Consider the following 6169-nt stretch of genomic DNA (forward strand, 5'->3'; position numbering starts at 1 on the left):
GTTGTTTCCTAGATATTCCTACATATTAACTTTTCTCTACTTGAATAACTATAGAAATCAGAACAATGTAGATGGTATAATGTTGGAGTTAGATGGAACATCAAACAAATCTAAACTGGGTGTGAATGTTATACTTGGAGTATCTCTAGGTGTGTATAGGGCTAGTGCAGGAGTAAAAAGCATACCACTATATAAGAATATTTAGGAAATTTCTAGAAAAAGAGAGCTAGTTATGCCAGTTCCAGCTTTTAATGTGATAAATGGAGGTAGTCATGCTAGCAACAAGCTAGCAATGCATGAATTCATGATCTTGCCTATAGGATCCAAGTCATTTGTAGAAGCTATGTGCATGGGTAGTGAGGGTGAGTTTACTATAAATTCTAGATTAAGAACTCAAATGACAAGTCACAGACTGACAAGTGGAGGGGAAAGTGACAACCATGCCAATAGTTGGAAACAAGCTATGAAGACTGCTAATAGTTTTCTGAGGAATTTTCTTGTTGTTTATTTTCTTGAAATCCTTAATGCTTTTCATATGACAATGCCATTTTATTTTTTTATATGAATCTACATTTTCAAAAACCCATAAGCCCTTTATCAAGAGAACTTATTCTAATATGGAACTAACTTTCTTGGTAGCAAACATCTTAAGGTGAACATGTGGCTTCTTGTTCTTATTTTATATCTAGTTTGTTTTCCAATAATTATTGTGGGATGAATCTTGTTGTGTTTCTTATAGCACAAGATGTATGTTGCAATCAATTTTGTAACTGATGCTGACTATAGACTTTAGTCTACCTACCTTCATTTTTCTCTTTATATATAGGCATTATGAATGTTTTCACTATTCAGGGTGCAAAGTTTGTTATCTAAATCTAAAGATACAACTTCTTGTTTCCAAGAAAAGAAGTTGAAAACCAAAGTGTTGATGTGCTTCATATGAAAGTATCATATCAAACCTCCATAGTTGCACTAACTGTTGTTTTTGTTAATGTGATACGTTATAGGCTTAGTCAAATATCACTAGTTTTCCTTCAAAAAATTTGGTCTAGAATCACAAATATCAATTACCATTGACTCTAGCTAGAGATAAAAATTATTTATGTGCTACTAAAATTATATGTTTCTCTTTTTAAATCATTGAAAACATTGATCCCAATTGTATATTGGACACTGCTCACTTTTATTTTTCTGGGGCATTAAATGTTGATTTTTAAATGCAAATACAACTTAATTATGTTGATGTTATTTTTTGAAATATATATTTTAGTCCATCCATATGCATGCAGTATACCATGCCTTGAAGGGCATTATAAAGAAAAAATATGGAGAAGATGCATGCAATGTTGGAGATGAAGGAGGATTTGCACCAAATATCCAATATAATAGAGAGGGCTTGGTTTTACTCCTTGATGCAATTGACAAGGCTAGATACGCAGGCAAGGTATTATTGTTAGAAGGCTTTACTATTTATATGTATGCTTGGTAACATCTTTTTCTTTCTTTTGTTCAATACTTCTCTACGCTCCTTCAATGTGTTCCTCAGTGCATTTATCTATTCATTCTTATTTCTGATGAATAGTCTTACAGTATACTTGTATGTACTACTTTTATACAGATATACTAGAAAAATTCAAAAATGAAGTGAATGGTGAACACCTTAGAAACCTCAAAAGTCTAGTCTCTATCTACATGCAATTGTAATAGTACATCTAAGCTAGTTGCAAAGTCATTTCACAAAATAGTCAAAAGAGGGCTTCCTAATTGAATTTCAATGAGATCAAAATAATGGTGATAGATGGCATGCAATGCTAAGAGGTTTGGTTCAATCTTGTCCAGTCACCATCCCTCAAATCTTGGGATTTTTTTTCAAGGGATCTTTTGCAAACACATGAAGCTTTCATAAGTGATTGACATATGTCACTTAAAAAAGTAGGTTAAACTAGGAATGGTTTGTTAAGCTTATAATATGTTTGGTATAGAAGTCACTTTCAATCTTACGTTTGTATGGGAAGTACCATTTATGGGGCTTGAGTATTGGTTATCATCCTAAAATTTGTTCCACCTTGCCACTAGATCAATGTCTCCAGGCATTTTGGTAGAGGCATATTGCCAAGTTACTTTTTTGAAATACCCTCTTTCATCACTTAGGGCAAGGGTTATCCCTCAAAAAAATTATACTATTGAGATAACTTGATCAGGATTTTGTTTTCTTGGCTCCTCACGAGTAAATGTATATCTTGCCATCCATACTTGGGGGAAACCATTGGCCTAAGTATTGTTGGATATATCTGTATTCTGTTTCAATTTTAATAATCAAGGAGTAAGTATTTGTGAGAGCTTAAAATTTCAAAATGAAGGATATTATCTACTCATTTAGAAAGTACTACAATATTTGACAAGTTGTACTATGTTGTATTTTTATTTTTAAAAATTCCTCAAAGGATCAAGATGTGAGAATTCTAGAGAAATAATCACATGAAGACCATGTGCCCAATGTTATTGCACCACTAGAACCATCATTTGGAATCAAAGAACATGAACAAAATGGTCCTATTCAAGAATAGAATAAGGAGGTAGGATTTTCTAGTACAAAAAAGTTAGCTACCTCACCATAAATTGATAAATCAATTACTATGTTGGTAGATGAAGAAAAACCAATCTTATATATAGGAAATCATTACCACTAGGGATGACAGTGAAAGACTAAGGGAAGAATCGGCAACCATCAAAGCACAGTCTTTTTTTCAGGGCTATCTAGTACTAATTTTTTATTGATAGTTGTTTGTTGTTTTCTATTATCTATGTTTATTAGCCATTTATTTTTTCTATCCATTGCCTAATTTTAACATGCACTTTTATGTTGGTGGTTATGATCTAAAACATTTTGAAATGATCAAGCCTAGTTTTTTGTTGTGTAGGCTTGGAAAGCTTATAGAGCTCTACAAGGCCTTATAAGGCTACAAGATCTTGTTCAGGGATATTTGGTTAGGCAATAGGCTATGGGAGCCTTACGTTGTTTGCAAGCAATTATTAGATTGCAATCTCTTGTTTGTAATTGCCAAGTTAGAATGTTAGAAGAAGGATTGGCTATACAAGGGAAACTTGGACACAGACATAGGCATAATTGTCCAAGAGCAAATGATTTGGCAACAAATTGAATACAAATATTTTGTGGAAGCTCATGTTAGATGTTATTAACAATTATTTTGACTGCTGATACAATAACAAAAATGTTTTGGACTATTTTAGGAAAGAAAGAGGTCCACAAGTTTTCTGGCCAACAGAGCTTCCTAACCTAAAAATTTGTTGGCAAATGCCTTTTCTCGTTAGGTAATCATAATTTTCATAACTAGTTTGAGTGATGGCATTTCTTCTAATCTATTCTTGAATTGTTGCATATATTGATATTGATTTCAATCATTGTCTGAGAAAGCTTTTGGAGCATGCACCCAAGATAAATTCTCTACGAACTGATTGTGGTCCTGACAATTCCAATTTGGGATGGGTGTGGATGGCACATTGTATGTATGCTTATCCTTTGAAATATTTTGAGGAGACAAATAATACATCAAAGAAACAAAATACAAGTGAGATTGCAATATCAACTGAGGCTGAAGTGGAAAGGCCTAAGCACAATGCAAGGAAGGCTTCAAATTTAACATTAGATCATTTTTCAAATCATACAAATGTTGAACTTGAGAAGCCAAAGCATGGTATAAGAAAGGTATCAAAATTAGCAATAGACTCTATTTTTTATCATCATGAAGCTAAGGTTGAGAGGCCTAAATAGATATTTAGAAAAGCATTCAATTCAATAGTGGATTTAGTTTCAAAGAAGACTAAGGTTGAAACTAATAAGGTCAAGTGCAACACAAGAAAGGGATCACATTCAATTGTGGAATCTACATCAAATTATCCAGAGGTAGAAATGGAAAAGGTTAAACACAACTTAAGAAAGGTGCCAAATTCAATGGTTGATTCAACAAAAGACACACCTAAGATTGAGGGTGAAAAGATTAAGTGCGGCTTGAGAAAGGTATCAAACCCAATAGTAAATGTTGTATCATCAGATCATCTGGATGTAGAAGCTAAGATACCCAAGTGTAGCTTTAAAAAGGTGCCAAAGGAAACATTGGATGCTCCATCAGATCAAACTAGCATGCAAACTACATCACTTATCTCCACCAATATAGGAATACATGATGAACTAGTTAATCTTGTATCTTCAAATCATTTCTCATTTGATCTGTTACATAAAGAGCTTGAGACAATTTCCTTTGTTCAGGAGGTATATCTAGCCTAGCAACCAAGCCCACTTGAAAACACTACCAAAGAGGATGAATTATCACAAGTAAAGAAGGAATCTTTTATTTCAAATGAAGATCTTGTACCTTCCAAACATGATACTATTGATTCAATGATCAAGATAGAACCTAAACTTCTTGTGATAGAGGAAAAGATAGGTAGAAGGTGTAGCTCATTTGGATCTACAAAAGGGAATCATTTAGATAAAAATTTGCAAGGAAGTCCATCAGTTCCTAACTATATGGCTGCTACTGAATCAGTGAAGGCAAAGCTTTGTACTCAAGCTTCTCCAAGGATGAGTCCAGATGTTCAAGAGAAGAGCATTGGTATGATAATAAGACACTCTCTTCCATCAACACCCAATTTGAAGTAGTCTTCGGTATCTCTAAGAACTCATAGGGTGTTGCCACAACTTCAAGAAAGGAGTAGAAGTGACTAATATCTTGGTGCTAGTAGGAAGTTAACCTTATAAATGAGATTATATCCATAGTTGCTTATTTTTAACCCATTTGGTTTTAAGTTTTAACTTGTAATTAACTTTTTTTTAATGTGGCAAGTACTTTGGAGACTAACAATGTTTCTTTATGATTGCAGAAAAGGCAATTCATGTTCAGGCTAACTGGTGGAGGTGATAAGTATTGAGCCTATCTTGATATTTAATGCATTTGGAGCATCTGTGAGTGTCTTTTTGTGTAGTTTATAAGTTTATAGTGTATTGTGCTTTATATGCCTAAAAATGTCAAGGAATCCTTGAGCATGTAATCTAGCTATAATGTATATAGAAAGCAGCCCCTATGACATATTTATGATGTTTTCTTTCTAAAATACATTCTTTATAGGTTTACATTCTAAAATAAAAGAAATTTTTTTGTTATAGTGTGTTGAAATCCAAAAAGCTCTCAACAATAGTTAATAATCTTTAGCATAAAGATCTTAGATCTCAAACATTTCTCTATCCCCATGCTAAATCTATTAGAATTATATGTAGGAAAATAGAAAAAACAATGCAATATTAAAAATGTGAAAAGAAGGAACATTTTGGTGTCAGGACTACTAGTGGTCATATGAAGATGATGAGAGGAAGCATGAAGGGTGTAAGACCAAAGACAATCTACTATACTAGCCCTAAAGTATTAAATATGATGTTGCTACATATCCCTCGATCAAAATATCTAAATGGAATGATTTCTCACCATGCCCATAATCATAAATCCTATCGTTGGTCACCACACTTCCATGATTTTGCACTGGTTACCTCCCAGCTATCATTGATCACGGCATTTCTATCACCACAATACCAATCATCATTTATTTTGATTGAAGACAAATGGGTAGATTTATTTCAATTTTTTTAGGTGTAAGATCATTTGCTCTATACTTGAGCATTCATTGAAAAAGCCCTTCTCCAAAATGATTGAAAGCTATAGTCACTTGCATGTTTTTATCTAGGTTGTATGCGTTATTGTGGCCCAAAAACATTACCTATAGTAACTTAGCATGCCCAAAAAATTTAGGGATACCAGATCTAACTAAAAGTTGAAGAAATTTTAGAAAAGATCCCAAAACAAGACCTAACATGGGTGAATGGAGATTCAAAATTTCAAACCTTATCATGATGAGTCATAAAATTTTTGGAGATGGTAATAGTAGTGGAGCCTTTAACAATGTTGATGAGTCCATCTGTGTAGCTAGAAAATGAGTAGTGATCGACCCAAATATGACTTCCCCTAAATATAGAAACGCCATTGTTGTCATTGATTGTTCTATATCTATAATGAGTCAGAGAATCCCTTATCATGGCATTTCCTGCTAATTTATAGTCATGGACATTGGCTCCCCTTCCATCAACAATCATGGCAGA

At 33.4% G+C, this 6169-nt stretch overlaps 1 pseudogene; it reads left to right on the forward strand.

Annotated features, from left to right (window-relative positions):
• Positions 1-232: 232 nt before the first annotated feature.
• LOC149538666 (uncharacterized) lies at positions 233-4940 on the forward strand (annotated as a pseudogene).
• The last annotated feature ends 1229 nt before the right edge of the window (positions 4941-6169 follow it).

The sequence above is a fragment of the Cupressus sempervirens genome, chromosome 9 (assembly GCF_028749045.1).
Source record: "Cupressus sempervirens isolate cs-2001-9-10 chromosome 9, ASM2874904v1, whole genome shotgun sequence".
In the NCBI taxonomy this organism is placed as follows: Eukaryota; Viridiplantae; Streptophyta; class Pinopsida; order Cupressales; family Cupressaceae; genus Cupressus; species Cupressus sempervirens.